At 36.7% G+C, this 15,734-nt stretch overlaps 1 protein-coding gene across 18 annotated transcripts in view; it reads left to right on the forward strand.

Annotated features, from left to right (window-relative positions):
* LOC136825720 (alpha-1,6-mannosyl-glycoprotein 4-beta-N-acetylglucosaminyltransferase-like) overlaps nucleotides 1-15,734 on the forward strand; it is a 445,856-nt gene that overhangs the window by 377,163 nt on the left and 52,959 nt on the right. For 4 of the 18 annotated variants that reach the window (XM_067082493.1, XM_067082495.1, XM_067082494.1 and 1 more), the window contains exon 1: nucleotides 15,389-15,497. The exons of 10 other annotated variants lie outside the window; for them this stretch is intronic. The gene's annotated coding sequence lies outside the window, so the exon portion shown is untranslated. Of the gene's footprint in view, nucleotides 1-15,388; nucleotides 15,498-15,522; nucleotides 15,542-15,734 lie in introns of those variants that run through there. 4 more of the 18 variants (XM_067082505.1, XM_067082509.1, XM_067082508.1 and 1 more) reach the window with 3 other exon arrangements.

Below are 15,734 nucleotides of genomic sequence, written 5' to 3' on the forward strand. Positions count from 1 at the left end.
TTTTTTTTTTTTTTTTGCCGCCGCCGCAAAGAATACCAGTTTTTTCCCAATAGCCATTATCAGATGGCATCTTGCATTTCCTTTTCTCCCTTTGAAAGCCTCTCCTCGAGACTTCGTTATCAAATGTGTGAATATATACTCAAATACATACACTCTCTCTCTCTCTCTCTCTCTCTCTCTCTCTCTCTCTCTCTCTCTCTCTCTCTCTCTCTCTCTCTCATGAACGCACACACACACATCGTTATCATGTGTGTAAATATACGGTATATACATAAATACACAAACACACATCATCATCATCATTGTGACTGTACACCATATACATAAATACACAATTATATAGCCTATATATATTATATATATATATGTTTATGTGTGTGTGTGTATGTGAGACAGAGAGAGAGAGAGAGAGAGAGAGAGAGAGAGAGAGAGAGAGAGAGAGAGAGAGAGAGAGAGCTGTACCCTCTCGGTCCAGTAATTAGAATGACAGTTCGGTTCACCGGCGAAAGGTCCCTGGGTTGGATTCACTAACAAGCCGAACTCCGTAGGCAAGTTTTGATAAGCCCCATTGTTTCTCTCGTGACCTAAGCAGAGAATTATGTGCCCTGCAACCGTGATGGAGTAGGACATGGGGGCGGCTAGCAATCTCATTTCAGAAGGCTTACCAAGAACCGGAAGTTTGAAACATTTTCAAGTGCGGCCAACTCTTGGAAAACTGGTTTGCTTTATATATATATATATATATATATATATATATATATATATATATATATATATATATATATATATATATATATATATATATATAATATATAATATATATATATATGTATACACACACACAGAAGACCAACCCAAGAAAACTCTGAAGTAATCAGAAAATATTCTGCATCTCCTTCAAGTGTTTTATTGTGTAAAAATATATATATATATATATATATATATATATATATATATATATATATATATATATATATATATATATATATATATTCTGTGTTTCATCATTTGACCAAACCTAATACTGTAAAAGTATTCAGGAGCAAACATCATCAACATCTAATTCGCCTGATCCACCTAAAGTCCTTTAAAATCGACGAAAGGTAACCATCACTGAAGTTGCAGGAAAAATATATCTAATAACCCATTCGGATCTTCGAATACCTCGTCTACATAACTCTCTCTCTCTCTCTCTCTCTCTCTCTCTCTCTCTCTCTCTCTCTCTCTCTCTCTCTATCTTTCCTACGTCTAAATTGAGAGAGATACCGGGTTTATAGATGCCGTGCGGACATGCAAAGCGGTAATTAGTTTCGACCGATCTGCGCATGAGCGGATGGGGAAGAATTTCTTATGTCTCTCTCTCCTTTTCAGTCAGATCAGAATCCAACAGTATTGTTTCACAGCACGGAAAAACAACCCCAACTGGTGAAAGACGTGTCAGCAGGTGTAACTGTTCACGTCGCCCTTTCCACCAAACAGCTCAAATTGGCAAAGTTTTTATGTTGTTTAAGCTGTGAGCGCTTCGACGTTCCTGGAAGTGCAATAGTTGCCATTTCTTAATTTAATCTCTATTTGCACCGCATACATTTACCTTCCACGCACGTAAATTCTGCAGTTACCTTTTGGAAAAGGTTTCCAAATGTAATGATCTACATTCCTGTCAAGTTTTAATCTAGAATTTTCAGTCATTATCTTCCAGGTAATCAGTACCAAGCAACCTGAAAAGAAACTCATCTTCCGTATGCACTGAAGTGTTTTGCCAATTCGTACAATAATTAATTCCAACTGTCAACCGCTGGAGTGTCCAAGGTGATATTTCGATTATTCCAGACCTCATTTAAACCGGCTTTATAAAGAAATACTTCATTATAACGATATACGCCACCGTAACGTCACGAAGCAGTCGCTATAGCGAATTCCGAAGGTAAAAACGAAGACGAAACTAACGAATTAATGAGGAAATTCGCATTCGTCAGGTTTCCATACATCTGAGGGTTTGCAGTGGGAGGAGTTTAATGACGTCACCAACAGAAGTTGGAGCTTTCCACCCAAGCTTCTGGTGACTCCCATAACGTTACTGGAGAAAAGGTGGACTAAAAACGAAATTTTTATTTGTTTTGTCTGTGTTTGTATGTCTGTCATGTGGTAGGGGTTTGATTTTGAGCTCTAAACCTTTCTTGGGTGACATAGAGGCCGTGTGCAAAATTTTGTCTGGGTCTGTCAAGCAGTTCGGATTTCTATGGTGGACAAACAACTGTATATATATGCGTGTGTGTGTATGTGTATTCTCATGCGACTTTGGCGCTGAATGTTGCTGTCTCTTGTGTTGAAAGTCTCAAAGAATTGTTTACCTGGAGGTTTTAAGTACCTGTTTAATTGGTTACAAGGAAGTTGAGACCAGTATTTTTTATTCTAAATAGTGAAATTAATTTTGAATAAATTCTGTTCTCTGATTGGTGATTTGAGCAAGTAAAAGCAAAATGTCCAAGAATCACTTGCAACGCCATGTTTAGTACTAGCCCCTTGGGATCAAAGTATTATATACACCCATTTCTACATTTTGTGGTCGACAAATTATATTAATAAACAATATCTTCTTTGTGAGGCCGTGTACTTTACATATATATATATATATATATATATATATATATATATATATATATATATATATATATATATATATATATATATATATATATATACCTTGATCTTGACTTTCATAAGAAGTTCTGAGAACTTTGATGTCTCTGTTAAAGGTTGTATTCATTTAAATGACAGCAAAATATCAATTGCCAATCACCTAAATACATTTAATCTATAACAGCATTGCAAATAATACCTTTTAATTACTGTAGCCAATTAAAAATTTTGTCAAAACCGAAAAAATAGGCATTAACAGGATTTCTAATTGAATCTCACACATTGCTACATAAATAACTGAAGCCAGTGATACTAACCACAATGTCTATGGGTCCACCTAAATATTTAACAGCATGGGAGCAATAATTTCCATGCCGCAGATATTGCGACTGCTCAAGTTGAATGGATGCAACGCCTAAGATAAGTTGCAGCTAGAGCCTACAGTCCAAGTCGATGCTCACCAACTCTCTTCCAGTCCACATTCTTAATAAATGGAGAAGTCCATTGTAGATGAATTCCGACCAATACGTCTAGTGAACTGCCCCAGTGCCACTTAGTAACCAACTTTGCTGGCCCACTGGCATAGTGGCTATGTCGTGGCATGCCACTCAGATGTCTCAGGTTCGCGTCTCCCCCAGGGCAATATAAAATCACTGGCTGTGTATCATGATCAGTTACTGCTGCAGTGTGGGGTCTGTGGTCGGGGGGTTAAAACCATCGTTCTTTGGAAGCTTAAATTTCAAGTCAATCCCCTGTGGGCTTGTTCCGTGTGAATAGGTTTCATCTAACGAAATAATAATAATAATTATAATAATAATAATAATATTAATAATTGAGGAGGACGGCTTTCCTCAAATAAACAATCATCACTTCGTCAGACTGCAGCTTCTTGGATCTGGCAGTCATCTAACAAGCTAGTCCTGAGAAATTGCGCTGTAGCAGTCGAGCCAAGAGGCTTCAGAATTATGAATAAAATATAAAATTCATAGGGCATTTACACACATTATATATATATATGTATAAATGTATGTATGTATGTATGTATATATATATATATATATATATATATATATATATATATATATATATATATATATATATATATATATATATATATATATATATATATATAAGAGTGAGGAGGAGTGACTCTACTTGTCACTTTTACCAAGTACGTATGTACTTGCAGTAACCACCATGCCCTCATTTGGAGTCATTTTGAAATTTAAAAAAAGGAGATATATATTTTTTTTGCCATGAAAACTACGGTAAACTGTTTTTCAGTGATTTGTAGAATTAATTCCTATTGTAATCATGCTAATGTTAGTGTAGCGTTCATTTTCAACAGTTTTAATACAACATGCATGTATTAAAATTAATCTCATTAATTACGCCGATATTGTGTTCCATTTTTAGTATGAGACCAAGGTGAAGGATCGACTTTGCCTGTGTCTAATTTATGGCTAACATTTATTGATATTCAAGGAACGCTGAACTTGAACAAGTGATGTTTATTGTGTACTTGATAATACATCTTCAGGATTATATCATTTGACAGTTAAGTTTGAGCGTCATATATATATATATATATATATATATATATATATATATATATATATATATATATATATATATATATATATATATATATATTATGGGGGTGAGGATGCTTGCCTTCCCATGGATATTCACTCAGACGCAAAACTGCCAAGTTCGCTTATGGTACGACCAGTATAGAAGGTAGATAGATATACATACTTGTGTCTGTGTGTGCAGCGTCATGTAATGGGGAATGTCTTTCATTCTTCAGTTAAAAGTTAACAGCGAAAACATGATATTCAACAGAGTGGTCAGATGCCGCAATCTACCACAAACGCTGAGCAATGGTAATTTCCAGAGATGTATGCTAATCGAAGGGTTGCTTCATCGCACTTGAGACGTGTTCGTTGTCCGAGTAGGCCTGGTCTGTTTTCGGTATTCCACGTGACTCTGGGCCTTGATGGTAGTCTTCTGGTATCCACAGAAATAACATTTATAACAACTATACAAAACTATTTATCGACATTCACAAATCCCTTGTTTTGTTACGTTTTTCTTGAAGTCTAATCTAACCGAAAAACATAATTTCCTCATATCCGCAATTGGCTGTAAATATTTTCATCTTTCCGATCGTTTGTTCTTGGGAATTGTTGATGTTACTGCTTCTCGGGTTACAAAGCAATAATACTGGTGTTTTCTGTTCCTTAGATAATTCATAGAAGCTGTAAGGTTTGTATGTCTTTTTTTTTTTTATTTATGTATCTTATGCCTTTCTTCTTTGCCCTTACCAACCGACTTAAGAGCTCTCGATCCTAGTTCGTCTTTTGAAATTCTTCCGAGGATGGAGTTAATTGGAGGATTCCCGTTTACCAAATGACCTAACTCTTACTTCCAGCTTGGATTCTCATGATCTCTGTCTAAAGGCAACCATCCCTGTTGTATGTTCTTTTCATATTACTTCGAGAAATTTGATGTTCTTCAGATATGTATTTGTGCATTTCTCTCGAGAGCTATTCAGCTGCTTATTCCTCTCACCCAACCGACTTCTTTGTATAAATCTGGCTTCGTAATCCCACGGATTGTAGCTCATGATATTGATGTCAGCTCTTGCCATAAACCAGATATACAAGTCACTTAAAAAATGCAGAATTTTATACTGGTTTTCAAATGGCATTTTGTTGTTATCTATGGAGATACGTCTCGCCCACTGACTATTATTAAAATATTCCATCTTGTTAATTCCCTGTTGCCAGTGAATTTTCCCGAGATGGACTGGGAGGTTAAATTTGAGATCCAGTCGATTATTCATAATGAGCAATTAAGATTTTAATCGGACCGTGATAATTGATTTAATTATATTCAGGGTAGGCTTCCGAAGGTTAGCCTCGACATTGGTCCATTACAAGCAGCAGCCTTATGTTATGAAAAGAATTTTTTTATCAGCTATAAAAAAGAATTTTTTTATTAGCCACGTTAGTAGTAGCAGAAGCAGCAGTAGTAGTAGAGTAGTAATAGTATTAGTGAAATCCTGACCCACCAAACTCAAGCGTACTTGCATGTATGTAAGATATACGTCTCCGTCAGGTGTGAGTGTATATACACACGTGCTTGCACACACATACATACATACACACACACACACACACGCAGATGTTCGTTGAGCTTGATATCAAAGTCTGTCACCAAATGAGGATTCCTTGAAATGATTAACAAAAAACTTGCACTGGTTTTTTTTTTTTTTTTTTTTTTTTGTAAATTTAAATAAAGACCATTATTTTTTCCACTTTCCATGTTTTGAGAGCTCATGAAAAATGAAAGACCGCCCTCGGGCACTTCATCGTAATAATTTAATTCCCCCCCCCCCCTCGGGATCTCCTCTTCTTCTTCTTCTTCTTCTTCTTCTTCTTCTTCTTCTTCTTCTTCTTCTTCTTCTTCTTCTTCAAAAATTATGCTTATTTTGGAAAGGAACGTTGCGTTCTCTTGAGTTACATCATTAATGTTTGTGGTGTTTTTTAGCTCATATTTTTATAATTTTTTGTTGCATCTTGCCAGTCATCGCAGTGTTCTAAAATCTCTGCCTTTATGCTTGGTACACTTTCTTATCCTTTTATTGTATTATTACAGTTAGGTATGAATTACTTTGTTAACCTTCGTTTTGCACTTTTATCAGATTTGTTTTTTTCGAAATTGTAATAAAGTAATAAATTAACGCTTAGTTTATATTGATTTTGATGATGAAAGTTTATAGAATTTAAATTTCATTAGAGTGGCATTAACTAACCCCTCTCTCTCTTCCCCCCCCCCCAAAAAAAAATGCTCAAGTGAAATTGCTCTTCATTGTTTTGGGGAACTTTAGGCTTCCTGTTGTTATATCATTTCCCCGAGGAAGGATTGCTTTTTGGCACGGTTCGGCTGCCACGGCTGGAAGTTGGAGAGAGAGAGAGAGAGAGAGAGAGAGAGAGAGAGAGAGAGAGAGAGAGAGAGAGAGAGAGATTTGATTACTTACCATTTTTTCTAGATCATATCTTTTTAAGAGGGCTATCACTGATCAGGTCAGATTTACAAAGCAGCCCCTCGATGTGTTTCATGTCATCGAGATGGATATTATTATGCTAATTTCCGAGTCATTTCATATATTAGCTAATTTTGTTGAAGAGCAGATGCCAGTGGGGCGGGAAACCTGATGCCCTGTCGTGACCCAGACCCGCAGAAAGTAAGAAAAAGAAAAAAAGTAGGAAAGAAAGAGGGTTGAGGGTTTTCAACACGAGGGAGCTGATGGACATTTCTCCTCCCAAAGGAAGGAATATCTTAGGAGTCAGAAGACGAGAAGCTGAAAGGGAATTTCAAAGCCTGACATTAGAAGGAAAGTAACAGCCAAGAATTACCAATGTAACACGCACAGTCTTCAGTGACAAAGCTAAAGAGAGTTGTTGTTATAAATCCTGTGAAGCGAGGAATCAGTGATTGAAATTAGGACACTCAGTAGTGACAACGACCTCACGCAAGTCACCTTTGAAGCTTAGTTTTAGGACAGCCCGCACAACGTAGGGAAAGCTCCCTCTAGCGACTGTGGGCGGAGCTTCTTATAACAGCTGTATAGATTCTGTTTCTTAGAAAAGGCGAGTTATAAGGTATGGCGACCTTTTCATATTGGTTATTCCATTATTATCATTTTACTCTATTCAGAATCAGTGGCTTTACATAATTCCCTGATAAGAGGGAAATTAGAGTAGAACGGTTTGTGAGCATCACTCGGTGAGAAGGGTTGTATATTTCAGGTGTGATGTAGAAAGAGGGACTTAGAGAATTAGGTAACAAGGAAGTGATGTGTGTGAGGCGGCAAAGGTTGGGGTCAACCATGTACAGTAGGCACCTGTGGTCGATGGGGCTATAGTGAGAGTTCTCTCACGTAAGAAAGGTACCTTTTGTCGTCACTGCTGAGTAAAAATAATTTGCTTAGAATATAAAGTGATCTCGTGATTCATCAAAGCCTCTCTCTCTCTCTCTCTCTCTCTCTCTCTCTCTCTCTCTCTCTCTCTCTCTCTCTCTCTCTCTCTCTTTTCATACGCTTGCTCATTGGAGGTGCATAGAAACTTGAAGTAATGGAAGAGAATTTGCTTTGAAACTTCAATATTCTGTGGGAGATATATTAGAATTAACAGAAACAGAAAAAACTTGAGAGAGAGAGAGAGAGGGGGAGGTGAGGGGGGGCATGGATCGCGTGCAGCATCCCAGAGGAGATTGGATGTCGAAAGGTGACGCCGGGGAGCCCTTTAGCCCTCTTCTTTTTCTTTTTCCTTTATCATTCTTCATCCTCGTCCCCGCCTCGTCAAAGGTCTATCAGTCTCCGGGGACACATAATTAATACCTTATCGATGTCACGCACTTCAGTCTGGTCAGTAGCGGTAGTCTCTCTCTCTCTCTCTCTCTCTCTCTCTCTCTCTCTCTCTCTCTCTCTCTCTCACACACACACACACACACACACACACACACACACACACACACACACTTATATGTATGTATATGTATACATATATACTTGATATATATATATATATATATATATATATATATATACATACACTGTATAATCATTTTAAAAAATAGAGTACATTCTGTGAAAGATAATAATACTAAAAGAGGTGTAAAAAATACACAAAGAGCTGGTGTCTCAACAACCAGTCAGATAACTAACTCAGGTAATGTGTGACCTTTGAAATAAAATTAGTGACTAAGGAAATAGTACAAAGACACACAATGGAGCAGACGGAAGATACACCAATATTTACTGCCTTTCTGTAAACGTGGAGAAAGGGCACATTAACACTCGATAAAGTAGAACAAAATCTAATTAGACAAAATGAAATTGCCGAAGACTCAAGGAGGGCGACGTCAACTTATGATCAGGCAATTTACTGATTAATTATAATGTATATTGACCATGAATCAACGGGGTCTTAGCACATCGAATGGAAATGAACGGAAATGAGAATAAGAACAAAATGAATGGCCAAAGAACCTTCTACCTGGACTTTACCTTTCAATGTTGAGTGGAGATTTCGTGCATCAACCTCAATAGAGCCTTTCTCACAGGGGACTTCTTAGTCACACTCAGATAGGCTTGGATAGCAGGCTCCTGGCCCAAACAAAGGAGCTTTTGGGGGGGGATGCTACGAATGATGTGCTTCATCTATTGGGTTTTGCCTGTGACTCTCCCGCTTGCCCCCCCCCCTCCTCCCTGTCGGCCTTTTATGCCCTCCTCAACCAACCGGCTTCCAGTGCCGTGGGCATGTCAGGTGAGAGAATTCCACTGGTATGTGAAGTCGTTAGAGCTCTGTTTCCCTGTCTCCCAGAGACAAGGCGTTTATCTGGGATAGAAGAGCTTTGGCCAAAGATTATAAAGGTCAAGTTAGAATGACGTTTTAGCGAGGCATAGGAGGAGAGGGATAGAGAAGTGTTGGAGGCCCTGACGAATCTATTGTGCTTTTCAAAATGGAACAACAAGGAAGGGCAGAAGGCTTGTATCCTTGTCGGGCCGCTGTTGTAATAACCTTTCTCCGCCCCATTATTGGTTTTGGCTCATGTTTTATGAACGGATGCCCTTCCTGACTCCAACCTTCACATTTATTGGGACTTGGGATTGGTCCTGAATTGGGCTGGCTTGGCTCCTCCCCCCCTCCCCATTGCCCAGTGATTAGGTTTTATGCATAGAGAGATAGATGGAATGAAATACAAAATTAAGCCAAAGGCCAAGCGCTAGGAATTATAAGGTCATTCAGCGCTGAAAGAGAAATTAAAAATAAAAATGTTTTAAAGGTGAACAGGAGGAAGACCTCGCAGTTGCCCCTTGAAATAATTGTTAGGAGAGGTTGGAAAGCAAGACAGAAGAAAGAGAATATGGAACGAGGGCTAGTGACAGGAATAAAAGGGATTGCAGCTTGGGGCCAAAGGGACGCTGCAAAGAACTTTTAAGTAATGCCTACAGTGAGCAGTGTCAGGTGCACTGACGGCACTGCCTTTGAACTCACGAGCAATTACTTAGTGGACGACCATAGATTTTTGTATCTGTTCATTCTGCGGTGAAATTTTATCCACCTGTGGCCCAATTGTTAAAGCCTTTTCAAAACCAGTCGAGTAATTTCTGGTAATCAGAGTAACTTGAACTGTTATTTTTATGTAATTATTAAAAAAAGAAAAAATAAACTATACGAAACAGAAAACAGTTAAATAACTGTATGCCACAATTAGGTAACCCAGCATTATGTAATGTATATGTTTTCCATTTCCTAGATCTCTCTCTCTCTCTCTCTCTCTCTCTCTCTCTCTCTCTCTCTCTCTCTCTCTCTCTCTCTCTCTCTCTCTCTCTCTCACGAATGGCAATTACCTCTACAGTAAACGCCAAGCTCCGCAAGTGGGGAGACCGGCTTTGTAATTTTAATATCGCCAGTAACTGAGGCATTGTGCTTAGAGAACTTCCCTATCTTGTATAGATAGATAGATGGATAGATAATTTTATTGATCACAGACCCTAATACAATCATAATTACATTCAGTATCATTTGGTCCAAACTACAGTAGCTTCAAACTCTGAGAGCTGTACAACAATACGTGCGACTCTTTAATAATACCAATACAAGTAGTTGTACAAATATTAAAAGAAAATATTTTGACCGTGACACCGTGAACAAAACACCTGTGAAACAACATTACTACAAAGACAAATTAATGTATAATAGTAGGCTACCTACCATGACATAATCAGTTCTACCCAGCATAAGGCTATTTACAGCGGTGTCATTATACCCTAGTCTTATTTTTTTTCTAACGAAATTGGGCGACTTTCAATTACATGAGCTTCTGCCTGAATCTGGCCATAGATTCAGACGGTTGCAGCCCCCTTTCTCAGCTGCAAGTGAATGAGCACTCTAATCATCTAATGCATTTATGTCCAGGATGTTCGCTCAGTTTCATTAATTTTTCATTAATTTCTACAAATCTCTTTGTATAAATGTCGTGTACAACAAACTCGGGATTAACTGATCTATAAAAAGCGAATGTATTTGACATCGAATCCTTAATTTTTGTACGCGTCAGGTGGTTAGCCTCTTGGGCGTCATCAGCACACTAGAAAACCAATTAATGCAACAGTTTATTTCGCGGGTTGACAGGTGGCTCCTTTTCGGAAACCAAATTAAGAATGACCGCAGTTGTGATTTTTTTTTTTTTTTTTTTTTTTTTGCTGTAGTGTAGCGTCTTGTTACATCTCTAACAGAATTCTTCCAGGTCTTTCAAAAGTCTAGAACTACCTAACGTAAATTTAAATCTCTCTCTCTCTCTCTCTCTCTCTGAAGTTCCAGTCAAGCTCCTGGGCTTTCTCACTCTATTTTTGTCAAGGATCTAGTAAACTGCCAAAGCCTTAAGTCTAACATAGAAACAAATGTTATCAAATCGTCAGTGCGTATTGAAAGTAAAGGTGCCATATGCTATCCTTTCTCTCTTTGATAATACGTCGTACTTATAGTTTAGGTCGTGTGATAACGTATGTACAAGTGATGATTTATAAACTTCTGTATATGGTATGTAGTAGTGGCTGTTTCTAGGAAAGGAAGATCATCAGTTACATCGCCGTGAAATTGTTTCATGGTTGACTGGGCTTTATAGGTAAAAGTAAGTCGGAAGGACTATGTGCACTCCATAGTTAGTTCAGCGAAACTGACCAGTGCTCTTTGTGCTTTTAAATTGCGTCTGCAAATATATTTCATTGCATGTGCACAGAAGCGTATTTGTTAAATCGTTTTGAGTGCTTACAATTGACGTTCAAATAAGAGATTCTTGGCGATTATTGTGAGGCAGTTTTTATTGCAATACGTCCCAAAGCTGGAGTTGGTATGGTCATGTTGTGAGAAGTAATAGTTTTAAGGACGGTTAGCCAGAAAAATAGGACGACGAATAGCAGGAAGGTCCAGAAAAACGCGGAAAATGGGTTCAGATGAAAATATAAACCACATTGCAACTCTGGATAGAGCTCTAATTTTCACCTTTGACCTCCTAAAGAGGAAAAATAAAGTACGCAACGTTCAAGCGCACTTTCACCAAATCATAACATATGATAATTAAATTTCTCCCAGTGAATAATGTTAGTGAATAATGATCATTTTTCGTAGTATGATGGTTGCATTTTCTGAACAAGAAAAGTACACCTTTGAATTTTTTGCTCCCGTCCCAAAACAGTTACGTTCCTGACCAGGCCGTCAGTCGCAGCAGTGGATAAGTGTTCATAACAGAATTATTTGTTGTTTTCCTTCGATCATGACAGTGGAGTCTCGTTATTCTCGGGAAGCTGTCACATGTCTACAAGAAAATAAAAATAAAACAAAAACAGGTGTGCATTGTTTCCCGTACGAGCGCTGACGTAGGAATACATATGTGGACGTCGGGCCGCTTTATTCTGGGGCGATATCCGTACGGAGCACCGTCCTTCCGTGTGAAAATCTATCACATGAACTAAATGAACGAACCAATTTGTAAATAGTTCGTCGACCCTCATAGGCCACTACTTTTTACAGTGTACATGCAGTAGAGTCATCTTGTTTCTCACTGACAAATTTTTTTTTTTTTTTTTTTTAATTTATCATTTATCAAGATGAAAAATCTGCATGGTAAGGGTAACCTTTTAGATTTTGACACTTTGAGTTAGAAGAAAATTAGGTGAATTATTATATTTTAATTTATCATTTATCAAGATGAAAAATCTGCATGATAAGGGTAACCTTTTAGATTTTGACACTTTGAGTTAGCAGAAAATTAAGCGAATTTTTAAGGCTCCTCTTTACGAGAATTAGCACGCCATATGGCTGTTAGTTTCGTTAGAGCTACTAAAGTTCCTGCACTTTGCTTGGTCATGTTTGAAAAATATGCAGCCATTATATATCTTATACCTCTTCATATATGATTTCCAGTTTGATTCGTGTACGGAACTAGCGAATGTGGGGCGAGTGATGCTATTATTTTCAGGTGTCTGCAACAACATATGGTTTTATATTAGCAAAATTTGTTCCCCCCACCTCTCTCTCTCTCTCTCTCTCTCTCTCTCTCTCTCTCTCTCTCTCTCTCTCTCTCTCTCTCTCTCTCTCTCTCTCTAAAATTATTCAGTTTACTTTTAATAACTGGACAGCGCATCCCTATTAAGGAATAATATGATTGTTAAAAGTTGTTATTATTGTTATTTTTATTATTATTATTATTATAAGGGCTTCCGGTTTTTTTTTATCAAAATATACTCGTCGCATTCATGTAATAGAAGTATTTTTTTTAATATTAAACCACAAAGACCCCCTACTTCTCAATTTCCTCACGCGTTGTTGGACGTGCTTGCTTCTGTAATCATAGAATCTCAGGTCCAAAGATATAATCTAGACGAGAAATAATGAAGAAACTCTTACCGTGTCAGGCGGAATTCGAACCAACTCAAACTTGATTAGACTTAAGTTACTGGAACCCACAATGCCACGTAGAAGGATATATGGATATTATTATTATTATTATTATTATTATTATTATTATTATTATTATTATTACTGAATTTGTACCAGATACATTAGGGATATTCTTGGTTGAAATTTGATGGTCTGTACCTGTTCATCTGAAAGTTTATGCTTCACATAATGACATGGATACCGTGGTGTGAGGCCCTTTTCGATTTTATTGAAAACTTAAATTTCACAAAAATTGCAGATGGAAAATGCTTCATTTTCATATATGTACTTGGCCCATTTTCCAAATTATCGGGCAGATTTAAAGCAGAATTTTATGCTTCTCTCCTTCAGTTTCAGAAACGATGAATTTTAAAGGCCTCTCGTTTTCAGAATGCGACGTTTTGTCAAAGGACTTATTTTGGATATTTCTTTAACGTTACCTAACCCCTCTCTCTCTCTCTCTCTCTCTCTCTCTCTCTCTCTCTCTCTCTCTCTCTCTCTCTCTCTCTCTCTCTCTCTCTCTCACACACACAATGACTTTTTATTAAGTAATTTTTTCAAGCTGAAGATATGAACCCAAGAGCATTATATTAAATGGACTAATCTCTCTCTCTCTCTCTCTCTCTCTCTCTCTCTCTCTCTCTCTCTCTCTCTCTCTCTCATACACATACTTACAAACACACACAATGACTGTTGATAATTAAGTAAATTTTTTTCAAGCTAAGTATATGAATTCAGTAGTATTATATTAAATGGACTAAACTTTTTCTTTTTGTATGGCAAATTGTAAATCAGTCCTTTAGCTGCTTGATATATGAAAGCCAACACTTCATACCTTTAGGCAGCTTTGGATGCATAGTTTTGCATTTAAAATTTTTCCATTCATTTGGATTACTCTTGAGAAATTACGACTGACTTTGAACTTCAATATTTTCGTTCCTGGAATGTAGCTGTCTGTCTTTTTGTATGTAGGAGGTAACTTAATTTTTTTTATGGGAAGTACAGTAGGTGTCTGTAATTCTCTCTGTAGGAAATTACAGTCTTTCACTGCAGATGTGTAAAGGCTATACTTTGTATGGAACAGTTGTTTTATTATCATCACCATATTTCATCAGGACATATTCCTGTACAAACAGTAGGCAACGCTCTCTCTCTCTCTCTCTCTCTCTCTCTCTCTCTCTCTCTCTCTCTCTCTCTCTCTCTCTCTCTATATATATATATATATATATATATATATATATATATATATATATATATATATATATATATATATATATATATATATATATATATCACAAACACACACATACATACATATGTATGTATGTATGTATACATATATTTATACAGTATATATATATATATATAGGTGCCATTTATAAAACTGGGTGAATCCCACTATTGGCCTTGTCTTGTCCCTGTTCCCTTGACAGGCGCCCAAAGGAAGGTTTCAAGGTTGAAGAACATTTATTTGGAACCCAGAGAGAGGCTGACGTTCTCTTCCACACAGAATGTATGGTAATGATGTACAAACACACTTATGAATGCGCTGGTATTGTTAAGTGGGTTGGTTAGTTGAAATTCAGTACGGAATCTGCAGGCTCAGCGCTTCTAATTGAGCTTGAAAATCATTTTCGACATGAAGCCTTCTTCATGACTCATTCAGTCTCACTCGAATTTACCTCAATACCTGAGGCGTAATGTGCAAGAGACAAAAGGCTATTAGGTGAGTTTGCTTCGTATCTCCAGCCCCAAAGGCGGTACACACGATATCACATTACCTCAAGTTGCTTTATAACCTTACTGAATCTGCCCTCTCTTTACTTCACGCAGCATCGGAGTCGATTGTTGATTATATATATATATATATATATATATATATATATATATATATATATATATATATATATATATATATATATATATATACATATATATATATATATATATATATATATATATATATGTAACAAGTATTTATATATACGTGTGTGTTTTATGTGTATATGTATGCATGTATATATATAAATATATATACATGTATATTTCTGTATATATGTATAAATTTGTACATACTGTATACAGTATACATACACATATATATAGGTAGATATAGATAGACAGATAGATGAATAAATGGTTTGTGCCTGTAGTTACATTTTCGTAATGTACTGCTGTGCATAACACTTGTGATTATAATGGAAGCCCGGCTGCCATCTTCCGAGTATTGTAAACCATTTATTCTTCAGTGTACGTTTGCTAGCACTACTTGTCGTATCTGGCTGTCTGTGTTGTGTCGTTTTGCCGATAATTTTTAGTGTTTTGGCCGTCTGTACGTTTCAGGTAGCGAAGAACAAGTTCGGTTTCGTCTGTGCAAGAAGGACAGTGTAAATTTGTTAACCATATTACTAAATTTATATTTTACAAACACGTTATTAATACATTAATATATATATATATATATATATATATATATATATATATATATATATATATATATATATATATATATATATATATATAAATGTATCTGTAGTTATGTGGACAGTGAATGCTGTGGGATCATCATTTAATTGATGA

The sequence above is a fragment of the Macrobrachium rosenbergii genome, chromosome 39 (genome assembly GCF_040412425.1).
Source record: "Macrobrachium rosenbergii isolate ZJJX-2024 chromosome 39, ASM4041242v1, whole genome shotgun sequence".
Lineage (NCBI taxonomy): Eukaryota > Metazoa > Arthropoda > Malacostraca > Decapoda > Palaemonidae > Macrobrachium > Macrobrachium rosenbergii.